Source organism: Polypterus senegalus, chromosome 11, assembly GCF_016835505.1.
Source record: "Polypterus senegalus isolate Bchr_013 chromosome 11, ASM1683550v1, whole genome shotgun sequence".
NCBI lineage: Eukaryota > Metazoa > Chordata > Cladistia > Polypteriformes > Polypteridae > Polypterus > Polypterus senegalus.
The window spans coordinates 158,806,802-158,826,355 of NC_053164.1; the positions used below are offsets into that span (position 1 = coordinate 158,806,802).

Sequence of the window (19,554 nt, forward strand, 5' to 3'; positions counted from 1 at the left end):
CTGTCGATGGCTGTCAACCTTGAAAGGCTTACAAAACACTTCTAAGGTAGTAAGGCTCAACAAAACCATAATGTCCCACACTTGTCTGAGAGAAAGGCAATAAAATTAATAAAAGATCATTAAGTTATAAAGGACATTAGAACAGCATCTAGGAATGCTCTGGCCTCTATGGTCTTGAATAAGGACAGTGTTTATGTCATGACATATCAAAACATCATTGCTCACAAATGGAAACTATGGCAGCAAACTGGAAATTACTAGTAAGTATATGAATGCTGTCCTTGGATTTACCATAAACATACTCAGATGGTGATCAAGAGCTGTTGAAAAGTATTTATGAACAGATGAATACAAAGTAGAAGTTTTAGACTGACATACTGTATGCACTGCATCTCTGGAGGAATTAAAAACTATATTGCATGGCCAGAAGGGTTCCTACTCCATTGAGCCCTTCAGCAAGGCCCATAACCTAAAAAATTGCTCGAGGGGTACTGTACAATGGCTGACTCTGTGTTCTGATCTCCAAAGTTTATGCAAAAAGACATTTTTTCCTTGGGGATTAACAAAGCATATCAAATAAAAAAGTCAGAATGGTAAGAACCTTATACTACTGGTCAAGCAAAGCAGTGACAGTTATTTATTTAGCGATGATCTGCTGCAGAAAGACCTAGATGATTTTCCATTATTAAAGGAACTATATATTCATCTCTGTATTGTGGGTATTACCCTGGAGTATATCAGCCGTTTATCTATTGATTAAGTAAAAACATAACTGGGTATTATTGTAAAACATTGACTAAAACACAAGCTATTTTAAATCACAATATGTGAAGGAAAAGAAAAGTTTCCTAAACCTAAACCTCATTGGAAATCAAATTGAAGCAACTGTATAAGGAGTAGACACTTTCCTTACACAAAAGATAGGAGCAATAGGTATCACATTCATTTCTTCATTCAGTTCATGAAATAATTATTAGACTTTTTTGTTGTTGCTCTATTCATGGTCATTTTTATTTGAGGGTAACATACGACATTTGACAAAGAAGGGGAAGGCATTAAGCTTATATGGTAAACCCATAGATAACTTGTCCCAGGATATCTCATCCAGATAAATTTTAAAGGTTGTCAAGGCTTTGCATTGCATTGCTTCTACATGACTCTGATATTTTGTTCCAGATTTGCATTGTATGAAGAAATTCTTGATTTCTGTTTTATATATACTTCCCCTTAATTTCCAATGGTGTTGTCAAATACTTGTTTCACTATTCAGGTGAAAGAATTTTGCTGGATCCCCTTTGTTGATGCCTTTGAAAGTTCTGAAGATCTGGGAGGTATTCCAAAGGTGCACTTAGCAAGCTTAGCAATTCACAAGCTGGGCTTATTTCAGACTCTTTTGGTTCCACCAAAGAGGATTAGAGCAAGTCACACTTGTTCATCTCTTGGTTATTAAATTGCTTACAGTAATCTGATATGTTTGTTAGAGCATGGTAAAACATTAAAAGCTATACTGTCCATTGAAAATAGTATTGATGCACAAGTAAGTCTTTTTAAATGACATTGATGTACTTTATATGGTTAGTTGTCTTATGCAATCAGCTATTCTGATGATGGCAAACTCCTTTCCATGAGTGACATTCAACCCACTTCACCAGTGAAAGAAGCTACAGCTTTTCTTTTGCTGCTAAATGTGCAGTATATGTTTGAACATAAATGTAGATTCTAGTCTTTCTGAAGTATGTTCTTGAACATAATTTTTACTTGTGGCTATGTGCATTTAAATTTGAAATCTGGAAATCACAAACTAGTATTGTTACAATCTAACTGAGGAATTCAAATAAAACTTAAATGTGAATAATTCCATTAACATTTAATTATGCATTTCACAAATTCATAATTGTAATGGATTGAGATATTAAAACATTCTGCTGTAGATTGCCACACAACCTCTCTCTCTCTCTCTTAATTTTTAGTGTGATTATAGATCAGGGATTATGTTTTATTTAGCTGCTGAATGACCACCACTTTCTTTGGTATATGGTCTTCTATTTTATAATTATTTCATTAAACTCTAAACTTTCCTGAGCTATCTCATAATACTACATGCATTCACTTGACTTCAAAATGAAAGACATGTGCTATAGATGTTTCATTCTCCTCTGTGTTTTTTGGTCATGATAGATGTTCTTGAAGATCTTTTTTGGGGGCCGCTTAAATATCAGAAATGCATGGATAATAATGATTACCCATGCTTGTGTTGAGTTCACAAGAGACAATTTGCATTCATGGAACCGATCGAGTTTCAATTGTAAAATGAGGCTTATTCAGGTAAAACCTACTCAGTTAAGTCTCAATTTCATAAGTGTGTCTTGCAGAATATCCTGTGGATGACGTCCCTCACAGCATTCTTTGCTCAGTACTAAAGAGCATTCATTTCTTAAAATTGTTACAGTAGGCCATGTCCGGTAGTCCTGGGATACACTTGGTTGCCGTCCTCTGGACAGTTTGAATAGTCTGTTTTGTAGTGTGATGACAAGTACTGCATACAGTACTCCTGATATTGATTCACTAATATATTATAAATACTGGCCATATTTGTCTCTTGAATTATGTCTGATAGGTTCTTACAATATAACATTTTATTTGTCATTTTAATCTTTTCTAAACTTTTCTCAACAATGAAAATATTGTGTCAATATGAACCTTTACATTGTTCTCAGAAGTTCCATCCTGTAAGACAAAACTTGACACGCTTTTGCATTAAACAGCATATTCCAAGTGTTTGCCAATTTTCAGTATTGTCAAGGTATTTTTGAATTTTTTTTACTGCTGTTTTAAACCCATGTTGACTATTATCTAGCATACTTTTCTTTGTACAGGTACTCATCTATGCCATGCAATATTATTTAAACTATAATCATCAATAAATCAGAAGTGAAACTTTTCGGTTTATAATAACCAGGATCCAATTCATATCCTTTGTTGTAGATTGGAGTAACATAATATAAGGTTTTGGTTGGCAATCAGAGGACACTCCCTAAAAAAATATGGAATAATGCAGAAAAACCTTTTTATATCATTGAAGGAGGAAGAATAATATTGGACTAATTTGTAGTTCAGACTTCAGCTGAATGTAAATTCTCACTTGATTCTCACCTTGATTCCCCCATTGTCATTGCATGTTGAAGGTCAATGGAAAACTGAAAAAGTCAATCTGTGCAAGTTATTCATTTTAGATTTTGTTCTCAGAAAGTGATATGTCTTATTCTCCTGTTATACAACAAGAGCTATACTGTGTGCCCTGGAAGGACTGAGCCTTTCTATTAATTTAAGACTGTGGCAGAATACCTGAATATAACTTGGAATTTGTTTCTGAAACAAAAAAGAGACTTTATTTGTCAGCTCATCATCATATTCTCAGAAATCACAACAATCAAATATTAGTATTTAAATGCGAGAAAGCTTTAAAAGGCAAGCTAAACTGTTAATTTTAAATATTTCGGCATGCTTGAGAAGTCACCTGGGAGAAAGATCCCTGGTTTTCCTAAAGAATGGTCCAATCTGAAAATTAAAAGATAAATACATTTAATCAAGAATGCATTATTGCATAATATGTTACATGTCTAATAAAAAAAAACTTTAAAATGCTAAAATTAATAGACACATTAATGCTTTAATGGGTAGAAGAAAGTATATGAACAGACACTGTACTTTTAAATGCTCCCCTAAAAATAACGCTTCTCACCTGCTCATACATCTATATATTTTCTGACCCCTTTTTTGCCATCACAGAGCTATGAAAGAGTGCCTATCCATTGATCATTAGGCACAAGTAAAGAACCTAACCTGGACATTCCTGATTCTGGGCCAGGAAATAAACCCAGAAATTCAGAGTTTATGATGTAGCATTGCTAGTTAATTTAACACCATCCCATCCTGGGAAGTCAGGCTCTAGAAAAACATTACACACTAATCAGTCAAACACATCACAGTTTTTAAGAATCAAAACTGAGGGAACATTAAATGCTGGTTGTATTTTAATCTTGAAGGTTTACCAGTGAATAATGAATAGTTCAAAGACATTCTTATTTTGTAAAATTTGATCAAGCCAAATTGAGATGATTCATTTAGAAATGATAAGGACTGTAAATATTTTGAAGGGTCCTGTTAAATGTCTGGTCAGAATTGCATCGGTAAAATCAAGATGAAACTTATATTAATTAGGTGCATTATATGTGGTGCAGTTTGTAAAATTGACAATCAAAAATAACGCTTAGGTACATGACACTCAATACATGTGCCTGGTGATCAAAGCTGACACCATGTCTTAAATGCTACTGAGGTACAGGGATGAAACCCAAGTATCAGTTAGAAACATCAGTTGTTCCATCCATCATTAAACCCAGTTAATCCGGTTCAGGATCCTGAAGCCTATTCCAGCATCAAATTCAATAGAGGAACCAGCCTGGATGTGGCAGTACTTCATTGCAGGGATTGGTCACACATATCTACACTCACTTATACCAAGCCAATTTAGCGCTGCCAATTATTCCAACAAAAGAAAAATTACCTAGGGGAGAACATGTAGATGCCACACAGATAGTAACCAGACTAACCACTGCAAAATGATGCTGCTTAGATGGGAAATGTGTTTCTTTAAAAATGGTAAAGCTTAGATTGCTATTCCAATGAAAAGTGGAAACAAAAACATATTCTATTATATAAAAATACTCTATAGATACATATATTGTATTAAAAATAATTTTAGACAAAATCTGCAGAACAAATGAATGTTTTAAAATCAGATTTATCACATTATTTCAGCACCCACAAAATTACCCTTCAAGTAAATAGGCATTATTAGTTGTTAGCATTTGCATAGTAATTAGTTAGTAGCTAGTCCCTTTACATAGTTGAATAAGTTATATAAAAGAACTAGCAAAATACCCACGCTTTGCAGCGGAGAAGTTATTTGTTAAAGAATTAATGAAAAAGAAAAGGAAACATTTTAAAAATAATGTCACATGATTGTCAATGTAATTGTTTTGTCACTGTTATGAGTGTTGCTGTCATATATATATATATATATATATATATATATATATATATATATATATATATACACACACACACACACACATATAAACATATATATACATATACACATATACATATACATATATACATATATATCTGCATATATACATATACACATATATATTGTGAACTTGGACCCGGACACAGACAGATGGACATCTTTGTTTTCACCCAACACACCGTTTATTTACACTACTATTTACAGATAATAAACTCAGTGCACTTCCCAGTGCCTTCTGCACCGTTCCCCCAAATGTCCAGGCGTCACAGTCCTTGTGCCTTTCTTTCCTGGCCGCCTCCAGTCCTCTCTCCAGATCTGTCCACTTCCACCCGACATCCACAGCTCACTGAAGGGAGGCGGCCCCTTATATATGCTTCCCGGACGAGCACCACGTGTTCCCAGCATTCTTCCCTTGGCCACGCCCCAGCGTGGCGGAAGTGCCGAGGGTCCTCCAAAGTCTTCCCCCCGGCACTTCCTAGTGTGGCGGAAGTGCCGGGCTCCCGGGATAATCAGGCACTGGGGCGCCGCCTGCCGGTGGCCACGGGTCCCTACAGGGCTGGGCTTCCAAGCCCTCTACCCGAGGCCTCCAGTATAACCAGGACGGACGCCCCCTCTCGGTCTGGAGGAGGCACAAGCCCTCCTCTGGTCCTCCTGGGCGTCCCGGCCGGGGACCCCACGGAATATACTGGCATGGGGGCGCCACCTGGCGGTTGCCACGGGTCCCTACAGGGCTGGGCTTCCAAGCCCTCTACCCGAGGCCCCCAACATAACCAGGACGGACACCCCCTCGCGGTCTGGAGGAGGCACAAGCCCTCCTCTCGTCCTCCTGACCACAATATATATACACATACAGTACATACACTTACCTAAAGGATTATTAGGAACACCATACTAATACGGTGTTTGACCCCCTTTTGCCTTCAGAACTGCCTTAATTCTACGTGGCATTGATTCAACAAGGTGCTGAAAGCATTCTTTAGAAATGTTGGCCCATATTGATAGGATAGCATCTTGCAGTTGATGGAGATTTGTGGGATGCACATCCAGGGCACGAAGCTCCCGTTCCACCACATCCCATAGATGCTCTATTGGGTTGAGATCTGGTGACTGTGGAGTCCATTTTAGTACAGTGAACTCATTGTCATGTTCATAAACCAATTTTAAATGATTCGAGCTTTGTGACATGGTGCATTATCCTGCTGGAAGTAGCCATCAGAGGATGGGTACATGGTGGTCATGAAGGGATGGACATGGTCAGAAACAATGCTCAGGTAGCCCGTGGCATTTAAACAATGCCCAATTGGTACTAAGGGGCCTAAAGTGTGCAAAGAAAACATCCCCCACACCATTACACCACCACCACCAGCCTGCACAGTGGTAACAAGGCATGATGGATCCATGTTCTCATTCTGTTTACGCCAAATTCTGACTCTACCATTTGAATGTCTCAACAGAAATCGAGACTCATCAGACCAGGTAACATTTTTCCAGTCTTCAACTGTCCAATTTTGGTGAACTCATGCAAATTGTAGCCTCTTTTTCCTATTTGTAGTGGAGATGAGTGGTACCCGGTGGGGTCTTCTGCTGTTGTAGCCCATCCGCCTCAAGGTTGTGCATGTTGTGCCTTCACAAATGCTTTGCTGCATACCTCGGTTGTAACGAGTGGTTATTTCAGTCAAAGTTGCTCTTCTATCAGCTTGAATCAGTCGGCCCATTCTCCTCTGACCTCTAGCATCAACAAGGCATTTTCACCCACTGGACTGCTACATACTGGATGTTTTTCCCTTTTCACACCATTCTTTGTAAACCCTAGAAATGGTTGTGCGTGAAAATCCCAGTAACTGAGCAGATTGTGAAATACTCAGACCGGCCCGTCTGGCACCAACAACCATGCCACGCTCAAAATTGCTTAAATCACCTTTCTTTCCCATTCTGACATTCAGTTTGGAGTTCAGGAGATTGTCTTGACCAGGACCACACCCCTAAATCCATTGAAGCAACTGCCATGTGATTGGTTGATTAGATAATTGCATTAATGAGAAACTGAACAGGTGTTCCTAATAATCCTTTAGGTGAGTGTATATATATATATATACACATATATATTAACGTATATATACATACACACACATATATAAACATATATATATACATATACACACATATCTACATAGACACATATATATACACATACATCCACATATATATACATCTAAATATATAAACACATACATATACACACATATATATGATTGAAATATTTTTTACTCTCAAATAATGCAAAGAGTACGCAACACGTGTTTCGCCCTAATTCTGGGCTCATCAGGTGTACACACTCACTGCACTCCCTCTCGGGAATCGAACCTCAGGCGTCAGCGGCGAAGCCTCTTATGTTGCACCACGGCGTGTGGTTCGTTTATTTCACAGTATGTAGATCAGGGTATATATATATATATATATATATATATATATATATATATATATATATATATATATATATATATATATATATATATATATATATATATATCAAAATACCTGTGCTTCGCATCGGAGAAGTAGTGTGTTAAAGAAGTTATGAAAAAGAAAAGGGAACATTTTAAAAATAACATAGCATGATTGTCAATGTAATTGTTTTGTGACTGTTATGAGTGTTGCTGTCATCAAGGATTTGATCATCATTATTTCTTTCAATCAGGTTCGTATTTGGAGGATGTGTTGTGTTCAAGTTACATTCCGTGTTTGTCAGCTGTTGTAAAGATAGCAGGTTTCATTCATCGATTCCTTTCTTACTGCATCAATAAACAGCTCGTCTTCCTCTTTATCTGATATGTGACACACTGCATGCACGTTTTTTTTTTTACACTGTCTTCCTTTAGCTGGACATTGACTTTTTCCACCGTATGCTTTGTTTCAGCAGTAGCTGTACTTATGAATATGCTTGTATGCATCACTCGCTTCATATTCTTTTGCTGCCTTCTCAATTGTGTAATGCGTTTTTGGTTCAGCGCTCTTTAGAGCTCTTGCTTTTTGTCTGCGTACTGCGTTCACAGTCAGTTGACGTGAGCCACTTGGAGTATATACATCGAAGGTTCTCAGCTATGTTTGCGCTGTTTCATGCGATGTCCACGGCTTTATTTAATGTTAGCTAAGACCCCGGCACTTAAAAGTTTCTCTCGCAGTTTCGCTGAGTTTGTGCCAAACACCACCCTGACCATCTCATCTTTGTTTCCATAAGCACAGTCCTTCACCCGCAAATATTTACTGGCAGAGTGTTTCTATTTGATTTGATTGCCGCTGACAGACGGCCTTATATGTGCATGCACTCAATTACGTGGGAGGCGTGATGATGAGGGATGTATGGAATGAGTCTGCCAAATTTCAGCCTTCTACCTACACGGGAAGTTGGAGAATTAGTGATGAGTCAGTGAGTGAGTGAGTGAGTGAGTGAGTCAGTCAGTCAGTGAGGGCTTTGCCTTTTATTAGTATAGATGATTAAAGTGGTAATTAATATAATTATTAACAGCTACAAATGTGGCTCTTAAAATGCACAAATGTGGCTACATGTTGTTTCAAAAAATCAAACATTCATTTCCAAATCCACTTAGTCTTATTAAACGGTTGCAGGAGATCAGGACCTATTCTAGTGGTACTGTGGGCAAGACAGGAAACAACTCTGGATGGAGAGCCAGATATCACAGAGCACACTGATGTACACAACCACGCTTACACCAGGGTAATTTAGATTTGCTGCGTTACCTAACACACAAAACCTTGGGATAATGTTGGAAAACTGGATTACTCAGAGAAAACAATGGGAGAATGTGGAAACTGCACAATGAGATTTAGATTTAATACCAATTTTCTGTTTAATGTATGCAGTCATCTGGGGTCAGATTAAAAAAGCTTACTTACACATAAAAGTCAAAATGTGCAACTTTTCATTCAAAAGTTCAGATATGTAAAAGAGAACTTGATGGGAAAACTTGCGTATATTTACAGCAACTCTGACCCATCCTTACAAAACATTTTGTAGATAATTGAAAATGACAAAGCCCTTAATCAAGTAGGGAAATGCAGCCAAACCAATTAAATGATGACTCATGTGTATAATAATTCATATCACTGATCTGTTATTATAATATGTGTTTACATGACATACATATTAAACTTGAAATGTGATTAATATGATGTATAGATCCTATTTTAGTTCACGTTAAAGATGGCCAGTGTTGCATTTTGCAGTGTACAACATTTTATTTTTTGTCAGTTTATATCAGCTACATGTTCTTCTCATGATTAGAAACCAAAAAACAGCAAAAACACTCATATGATTAACCACCTGCATACAGAAAGCTCTAAATAAGATGCCCTATAGCCTATTCATAGCCTAATGGTTTGACACAACAGTAGTAGTTAACTAGACAAGATACTATCAAATGGATGATAGATGACCTTAAGCCCCGCACCCAAAAGGAAACTGTCAAATGGATGATTGATTACCTTAAGCCCCGCCCCAAATATCATTTATGATTTTAAGCCCTGCCCCAATATATGAAAATAAGATTTATGAAAATATGCAAAATATGATTTATGAAAATATGAAATATACCTCACCCCTAGGGGTGGGGAAGGGTAATGAAGAGTTGGACCCACCGTCATAATTGATCATCTCTAAACTCTGCCTTTGTCTCTCTAACCGCCTATAGGGTTAGGAGAGAGGTGTGTCGCTCCACCCCTTCCCAACCCGACTGTGGGAGGAGATGAAAGAGTTCTTGTATAAAAGTCTAGTCATTTAGTGAAAACACCACGACAGACAAAAGCAAACAGAATGGACGGTCTTGTGAACACTCCTAAGAAACTGAAAACAAACAGGGTTTCCAGAACGACTGAGTTACGGGACCCACGATTCAGCTTTGCCTGGTACGATTCTAATTGTGCTTTGAGCCGGGTAGAGGTAAAAAGAAATGCTGAGGGACATCTCACTGTGGCAGTTTCCAAGAAGGAGCCTATCCTTCCTGAATATAAAAAGGCCAGTCACGACGAAGGGGAGGAAGTTCAAGAAAATTAGATAAAGGAACAAGTGAGTGAAATTCATTTTTCTATAAAAGACTGGACTTTTTTTAAATCTCTTATTCTGAATATTGATGAGGCTATTTATCAACAAAATATCAACCTGTTGAATAATTCATGCTCGGAAGAGGAGGAAGAAAATTGGGAGACACCCACCCCTAAGTGATTGGAGATAAATACAGAGGTATTTTTCATAGACTACATTAACCTAAAACACTATCGAGATGTCTTCAACAAACTATCCTACCGAAGCTGGTGCTAGCTGGGGCAGTCGTCTCCCTGTTCTCTCGGCCTCTGAGGTGGCAGAAGTTCTTAACATTGTAATGCGCTCCGAAGAACCGACCTCCGGTGGTATAGAACATACATCCGCCGCTGACTACCTGTTTTGGCTGGCTAACCCTCAAGCCAACACCGCCTACTCTACTCTAGACAAGATGATGATGACCGACACTAACCTACAACCCCGCTACTCTGCGGCAGACCAGATGCTGACAACCAACAATGTGTTTTGGTCGGTTAACAACCTGCACCTCGCCGGCTACGCTCCTGGTCAGGCATGTTGGTCTATGGAACAGACAACGCCCTCTGATTGCCTGTTTTGGCCCGTTGACATCATACCTAACTCCGGGTACTCTGCTCCTAACAACTCTCCTTCAGACCACCCGTCTTGGCCGGATCTTCTGATGCCTTCAACTGACCAGATCTATTGGTCTGAGCCTCAGTTACCCGCCCCTGATGATATGTATTGGTTGGATAGTCTTCTGGAGAACTGTACAGTACCTCACCTTTTTGTCCCTGCTGAGGATGTTCTGGGGAGCCTAACGGGTGCTGAGGAGATAGCCATGCAGGCCATGCAGCAAGAAGAGGCCGTGGATGAACTGGTAGAGGTTCTGTCCGCTTGGAAGACATCGTCCCAGGATGCTGATTATGAGGGCATGGACCTTGAACAAACTGATGGGCCCCTGGGTGAAACACTTCGAAAGACTCGAAAGAGTTTGATTGCGGCTCTGCTAGACATAATAGTCAATCGGGACCTAAAAAGCACCTGTCAAGGTTGTTTGATAGATCACCCCAGTCAGACGCAGCATACGTGTCTGTTTGAGCCTGACTCTGTTTATAGGGTTGGCCGCTTTCAAGAGGTTCTGAATGTTTTCCATAAACTGTGGCTCAGGAGCCTAGTCATAAAGACTCTGGGTTGCTTCAACATCTTTCCGCCTTTTCACAAGGTTCATTCATTTGTTCAAAATGCTGTTGACGATCTAGAAAATGAACATTCTATTAACGAGACTATTGTACAAGCCTTTCACAACATGGATGATCCCTCTTACTTAAAAATACGTGAAATAGCCGATGCTTTCTGTAAAAGGCATTTTTCTGTACCTGACATGACCAATGCACCTTGGGGTTTTACGGGGAATACGACATAGAAAAATCATATGAAATGTCTGAACTCAATTTGCCTGTGCTATAATATGTTTTTTGTCTGTTTTTAATCATGCTATTTTGAAATTTTAATAATGGTTTTAATCATGCTGTTTTGAAAATTACAAATAAAGCAACATTTGAAACCATTGACATTTTTCTTTCACCGCCGATGATGAAGGGTTACATGAAAAAAGTTTATTATAACCCGGCAAATCCTGGCAGCTTTGGGGAAAAAGACTCTTTGAAAAGAGCTCTTGAGGTTTCAGGTCAGAAAAGTAATGACCATCAGGTGTCGGATTGGTTATCTGGTCAATATGCTTATACAATTCACAAGCCCGCTAGAAGACATTTTAGGAGAAATAAGGTTTATGTATCCGATACAGATTTGCAATGGCAGATGGATTTAGCAGATATGACAAATGTGTCCAAGCATAAACGGGGTTATAAATATTTGTTAACCTGTATCGATGTACTTTCTAAGTACTCGTGGGTATGGCCCCTGAAGAACAAAACACGTAAGGAATTGACAAGAGCCTTCCAAGACATTCTGAGTGCCGGTCAAACTCCAAAGAAGCTCCAGACCGATAAGGGGAAAGAGTTTTTCAACTGAGATTTTCAAAAGCTGTTAAAGAAGATCGGAATAAAACATTTCACCACAGGAAAGAAATTAAAGGCTCCGTGGCAGAGAGATTTAACCGCACACTAAAATCTAAAATGTGGAAATATTTCAGCGCGTATAATACAAGAACCTACATCGATAAATTGCCGGATCTAGTATACTCTTACAACAAAAGTTATCATCGAAGCATAAAAATGGCTCCTTCCGATGTAAACACGTTAAATTCCTGGAAAGTTTTCAAAAACTTATATTGCGTGGCCAACCCCCCGGTCCGCTGTTGTTTAAGTTCAAAGTAGGAGATACAGTTAGGGTGTCTAAAACCAGACATCCTTTTAAGAAAGGTTATGAACAGACATTTTCAGATAAAATCTTTACCGTATCTGAACTTGTACCTAGGGCACCAGCGGTGTACAAACTGAAAGACTACAATGGTGAAGAGATCATAGGATCCTTTTACGACCCTGAATTGCAGAAAATTAAAGTCGAAACCACAGACGTTTACGGGATCGAAAAAATACTGGCTAGGAAAGTTAAGAATAAAAAATGATTCATTTTACTCAAATGGCTAGGCTGGCCAGAAAAATTTAACAGCTGGATACCAAGCCCAAGATGTTCGATAAAATCCAGAACGCTCCTAATTGGCTCATCATTCTCTAGCGGTATATGATGGAGCGCAAAGGTTTTTTTGTGACTTTACCGAGCAACACTTCCTCAGACATTTTCCCTAACAACACAATTTCCAATTTCACGACGAAGCTTGCTAAACCCATAGAATTAGAAGGTTCTTGGGAAGTCGGTATAGCAGAAAAACAATACCCGTATACGTGAAATACTATAGACAAACCGGATAACGAATTCTACGTTACAGCTCCAGGGGTAAAAAAGTATTACTACATTCCATGCAGATATTACGAAGGTATTCACGATCTACTGACTTTTATGAATTTGACAACCTTAAGCCTACCCACTTTGATAGATGTTGCAGCTGGAACTGTCCCTTCTGAGAACCCTACAAAATTCAGTTATAATGCTGTGGAAGAAGAGTCTATGTGGTACCGGGTAAAAAGGATGAAACTATACACTTAAAAGGACAGCTGGGTCGAATATTAGGAGCGCATCCTGATCAGACTCGGGGGTTAACTTACAAGGCTCCTTTCCCCGCAGACATCAGGGCTGGCATTTACACACTGTACGTGCACGGGGACATGGTATCTCATCAGAGAGTCGGAGACAGCTACACACCCCTTTCGAGGTGCGTTCATATAGAGGATCAGGCGAATAAAATTACAACCATCACATACGACAAGCCGCATTATGCCCCAGCCAGCAAGAATCATTTTGACACAGTGACTATTGAAATAAAGACGGACCACAACAAAAACGTGCCATTTCAGTTTGGTAAGGTGATAGTGAAGTTGCATTTCAGACCCATCAGGCATTGTATGCACGACTGAAACAATGAGGTCTTACCAGGACCCGACACTTTACATCCAGTATTATCAGACCTAAGCGGCTAATGGATTACCGGGGTTCTCTGGATCCCCTGTAATGTATTGTGGGGGCATTGGAGGTATATTTCGAGGATTGTTTAGAAGAGCTTTACCTCTCCTGAAAAAAGGCTTTGACATCGCAAAACCACATATCAAATCCGCGGCTAAAAATATTGTAAAAGATGTGATCACTGGAGCTAAATCTAGTGTGGCAGGTGGAGTTCTAGAAAAGCAGGAGGGAGCAGGCTTGAGGGTCATGAGAAAGACAAAATGCAAGAGACCACTGGGGTCGTGTGTGGCCCCGCCAGCTAAAAAGGCAAAGCGCACTATTTTTACAGCATTTTCTAAACGTCATCAGAAGAGGAGCAAGACTAAAGCAAGTAAAAAGAAGAGGAGAGACATTTTTTTTAAGAGAAGATGGTTTTCGTGCACAGAATGTCCGAAGAGTGTGTCATATCTGAACTGGACCAGTTTACTGTGCCTTTCACTCAAACGAGTGTAGATAAAAGTATATACGTTGAAGTCCCACCTCTCTTAGCCCTCTCTGAAGTATTTCCGCTAGAATTTCTCATAGCCGGAAATGGGGAAGATTACCTTGACTCGAATAACACTCTTCTACACCTAAGGGGAAAGATAGTGAACACTGACAGGACTAACATACTTGCCGGTGCAAAGGTCAGATTCGTCAACTACCCTGTAGCCAGTTTGTTTTCGCAAGTCGATGTTACCCTGGGGGACCGCCTAATATCACAGAGTTCAAATTGTTATCCTTACAGAGCTGTCTTAGAAGGCCTGTTAAATTACAGCCAGGAGTCTCTTCATTCTCAGTTTGCTACAGGACTTTTTTTAAAAAGATACACTTAACAAATTGGAAGAGACAGATCCAGATGGAGAAAACATCGGTTTTAATAAAAGAAGCGCCTATACGACTGGTAGCAGGACTGTTGAACTTCTGGGGCACATACATACATACATATCTCTTTTTCCAGAAAAAAACTAATATTGAATGGCATACACGTCAAGATTAAAATGGTTTGGAACAAAGATGAATTCTGCTTAATGTCTGGTGATGCTGAACGTTAGAAAGTAATCATAACATCAGCCTCCCTGTTTGTAAAAAAAGTAACAATTTCACCGGCCATGAAATTAGGGCACGCTCATGCCCTTACATCAGCCAAAGCTAAATACCCTGTGGAAAGTGTGAATATGAAAGTATTCAGTATGCCCGTGGGAATCCGAGTATGCAATCAAGAAAACCTGTTTTTGGGTCAACTGCCAAAGTATGTGGTGATTGGCATGGTGGATAATGAGGCCTTTTTGGGGTCTTATACATGGAATCCTTTCAATTTCAAACATAATGATGTAGAGTTCCTGGATCTGTGCATGGCCGGTGAAAAGATTCCGGCCAAACCTTTTCAACCAGACTTTGCAAACGGCAACAGTGCCAGAGAATACTATAACCTGGTATTGGCCACTGGTAAGCATTTGAAGGATCAAGCTCTGTCTATCAGCCATACAGAGTTCTCGCAACTCTTTTTGCTTTTTATCCAACCCCTGATCAAGAATGCAGTGATCATTTTTTATTAGTTAAAACTGGAAACATGAGATTTGAATTACGCTTTCGTGTCCCTCTCCCTCGGACCATCAATCTAATAGTATACGTGGTCTTTGACAACATCATTGAAATCAACCAGAGACGTAATGTTCTGTATGACTGCTAATAAACACCATGAATACAAAACAATTAACAGAACTACTGTCCCAAGATCCCTAAACCGAAGGATATTACCGCACACTGGTGTGTGACCAACTACTGGAAAAAAGTAACGGCGTGCCGGCCATGTTTGTAGTAAATACTCACCGTTAAACCCAACCCAGAGAACACTGGCAGGGGATTTACCTCACAGAAGACGGAAATGGGGAGTTATTTGATTCCTATGGAAATCCTCCAGACTTTATCTACTTCCCGAAAGACATTTACTGTTTCTTAAGCAAAAACTGTAAACAAATCATTTACAACAACCGGCCACTTCAAAGTTGGTTCTCAGACAAATGCGGTCAACACTGCCTCTTCTATCTGCATCAGAGAGGAAAAGGTCTCCCGTACACCTCTGTAATGAAAACGTATTCTGAGGAAGTGAACAATAATGACGCTATGGTCTCCAAATTTGTTTGTTCCTGGCTTCCTTGACCGGGACGCTGCTTTTATCAGTACCCTTGCATGCAAACATCAGAGAACTATAAATATTTCAATAGACGGTTAAAGGATGATGACACTCAGAAATGAGATAAAATTACATTTAATAAACAAACAATTTTACAAATTAATAAGAAATCCATTCCAGTCTTTTTTTTCTCGGTTTCCATCGGTTGGGGCTAACTTCAGTTTGATGAACAGGGAGGAGGGTGGCGGGCAGTTTAAAACTTTCAAGGAGTTCTCGCGTTTTATCATTGGGTACGACAGAAAATGGAATGTTTAAACCAGCCATGGCATTTACAAATTCCTTCCAACCACGCGGTCTCCTATGCTCAGGTATTGTATGAGAAACCATCAGATTACATACTAAATCCACCATGTTGGAACCGACCAAAGGTTTACCTTCTAACAGCAGCTCTCCACGATTATTTCAAAATGTGTGATTGGGATTGACAGACATTTTATGTAAAACAAATTCAACATTTTTCTTTGCTTTTACAGGTGCGCTTCTCAAAACCTCTTGCCAAACTCTGTCCTCAGACACATTGACTGTTCTAACGTCCCCCTCGACATTTTTCTTCTTTTGGTAATATGAGTGTCAGACTGCTAGTTTTTTTATCGGCCTATTTAACTAGCGTCAAATCTCTGCAAGATTGATGTGCGAAGTTTCATCTTCTCATCAGCCCCTATATCACTGCGTTACAGGACGTTTCTCATTTCCTTGTCCAGTTCAGTTTCTGTGGTGCTCAAGAAATCATTCTGGTTAGCGCTCTTTTGCTGAAAAAGATACATTTGTTTCTGTGGTACCAAATAAATTTTTTGAGTGTATTCCATGTTTATGCTCTAGAAGCTAATAAACTGGCACGGCGACACTTAAAAGAGCCCCCAAAAAGCCTCCTTTCTGGTTCAAAATATCTTTCTTCTTTTTTAAGGTTAGTTTTCTGTTACTTATTTTTCTGACAGATGTTTTATGCTTCTTGAGTTGCTTAAACTGCTTGGGTGAAAGAGGTATATTACCTTTTAAAGTATCACAGGCTATTTCAGACAAAGCATCAATTAAATCGTCAGAAGAGGCGTTTATAAGCATTTTACGGTGGCGACAAGAGCAACAGAGTAAGCCTTGAGAGGCTGTAGGTTTCTGCTTATTCTGGCCAACGTGTTGACAGAATATGTAACTTTCACTCAGAACAGCTTTTTTTATCTTTTCACGGTGTACACGACCGGCCAATCGGGCGGAAACAGACCTATTCTTAATCACAGTTCGTCGGGGGTCTGTGCCTTTAATCCACTAAGAGATAGCTGTATGGTAATTTTGTAGCATCTTCGAAAGCTTCCAAAAAGAATTTAACATGCCCCGGATACATTTGGCAGGCCAAGGTAGTAATCTGCAATTTGTCCCTGGGGTTTTTAAAAACAGTAATATAATTGGTGTTAAGTTTAATCGTTCGGCTTTTCTTTCCTTGAAAGAATAAATTTTGAACCAAGTAAATGATAGACAGATTCCAATGATGAGTATATTTTGTGAAAGCTTTTTCTATTCTCTGGCTTTCGCTAGCCGATTCCATCAGATCATCTATAATGACCAAATTTATTTTTTCAGGAGGGAGAAGTTTGTCATTGCATAAAGACTGTGGGAGCCCCTCAATAAATTTTAATCGCTGAAATTTATCCGATAGCTCGTTGTACATTTTCTGCCAGCAAATATATAACCAAATTATATTTTGAAAAGGCTGAGACACAATGTGATTCGAATGTTCCAATAATTTTTTCACATAATAGGATTTACCGGAACAAGAGGGATCCAAGATAATTTTAGCAAAGGGGTGTTGAAGGTGTGTGTCAAAATCTCTTTAGTAGCCATAAGGTCTTGTGTTGTAATCTTTTAGGAGAACCCTCTTGTTATACACCACTCTGAATTTCTTCCTGAATGGTCTGTTTTCTAAAGTGAAACATTTTTTATTTTGACAGATCTGCTTACCATGAACCTCTTGAGGAGGGGTTTCATGAGACGTCACAAACTTCTGAACTAGATTGACCTAAGATTTACAATTTTACCGGTTTCGTGATTGATGGTGATACCTTTTACCTTCATACATGTTTTGCCTTGTGCAGTTTTATACCCGTACATCTTTGGACAACCTGATGCAAATTCAGTAATATAATCACCAGGGGCCTCATGTACAGTATAACGCCGTGCGTAGAACTATAACATGGCATAAGCACAAAAGCCGAAATGTGCTTTTGCACAGAAAAATCCAGATGCAGGAATCTGTGCGTACTCCAACTTCCACGTTCTTCTGCTACATAAATCCCGATCAGCATGAAAAGTAACGCTCGTGCACGCGCTTTATGTAACGCCCCAACTCCTCCCAGAATTACACCTCTTTTGAATATGCAAATCAATATAAATCGCCCTTAAGCTCAGCCTTCTGTGAAAAGACAATGGGAAAAGCACGGGAGAAAAATCTAAGAATTTCAGTGAATACCAAGTGGAGGCAAAGGAAAAACATACTATTTGTTCAAATAAACCGTGGTATAATCAAGCGTGATGGAGAATCTTGAAAGCTCACATTCACAAAATCGCACAGTGCCGGAAATAAAAAAGAAGTCACATATCAAAGTCGCCGTGAAAAGGCGAGTTGTAGCCCACTGTCTGAGTGTCATATGAAAGCTGATTAGGGTACAGAGAAAAAAGGCACACAGTAGGGAAAAAGCACGAAATGTCAAATTCAATCTCGACATTTCCACTTTAATCACGTAGTTTATTTTGTCATTAAAGTAGAACATCATAAACTTCATCTTAAAATTGTTTAATTAACCAGTCTCTCAAATCACATCATAATTAAAGTAGCACGTTAAATGCTTTGTTTTGTATTTGATCTTCTATGTGCTCTATGTGTGTGAATCACTACTTGCTTCTTAAACCGACTCTCTTCCTCTAACTGGACTCAGAATCCATTACATTCGTGATATTACAGTTCTCTGAATAACTAAAATACTGAGATGTACTGTATACGTGATATCATTTTTATGATGATAGGAGTTAAAGTATGTTATTAAACATGAGTTTCACAGTGCAGTGATTGTGTGCAACCTTCGATGAAATAATTTATTGCAGCAGTACTCAGGGGCGGCTCTAGGCTTGTGGTGGCACTGGGCAGAGGAAGAATCGGTGGCTCCTTCGCCCGCCAATGTCAGTAAGGTAGCTTATGCACGGTGGATGACCACGTCCGTTGCAGACACTGCATAGCCGCCTCGTGCTCATGACACAAGCATTTAACTTCTGCTGAAACTTGTCGCTGCGTTTTTAGCTGTGTTGTTATTTTCTCTTTCTGTTTTATGTTCAATATATATTAGCGTAGCCGCCACTGCAGTCCTTGCTTTTCTTTCCCCAAAAACCCAATCACCACACAATCAGCTCTGTAACAGAAGTTAAGCCATCTGTAAGCTTAGCGCCGATTCTTTAAAACATTTAAGGAACATTGAAATATCTTCGTAGTACATGTTTAATTATTCTATCCTTCACGCCAGTCCCAGTGAAAAATATATTATTAAAATTATTATTATTATTATATTATTAAAAATATTATTTAAATGAAGTTAAAGTTTTATCTGTATAATATAATAAACATATTTTGCTGCATTTCACCTTAAA

General features: G+C 39.0%; 1 long non-coding RNA gene across 1 annotated transcript in view; it reads right to left on the bottom strand.

Annotated features, from left to right (window-relative positions):
- The window catches only part of LOC120539838, a 41,956-nt gene that overhangs the window by 3,135 nt on the left and 19,267 nt on the right, over positions 1 to 19,554 (bottom strand). The window contains exon 2 of the long non-coding RNA XR_005635698.1: positions 3,518 to 3,558. This is a non-coding gene — a long non-coding RNA (uncharacterized LOC120539838). The remainder of the gene's footprint in view (positions 1 to 3,517; positions 3,559 to 19,554) is intronic.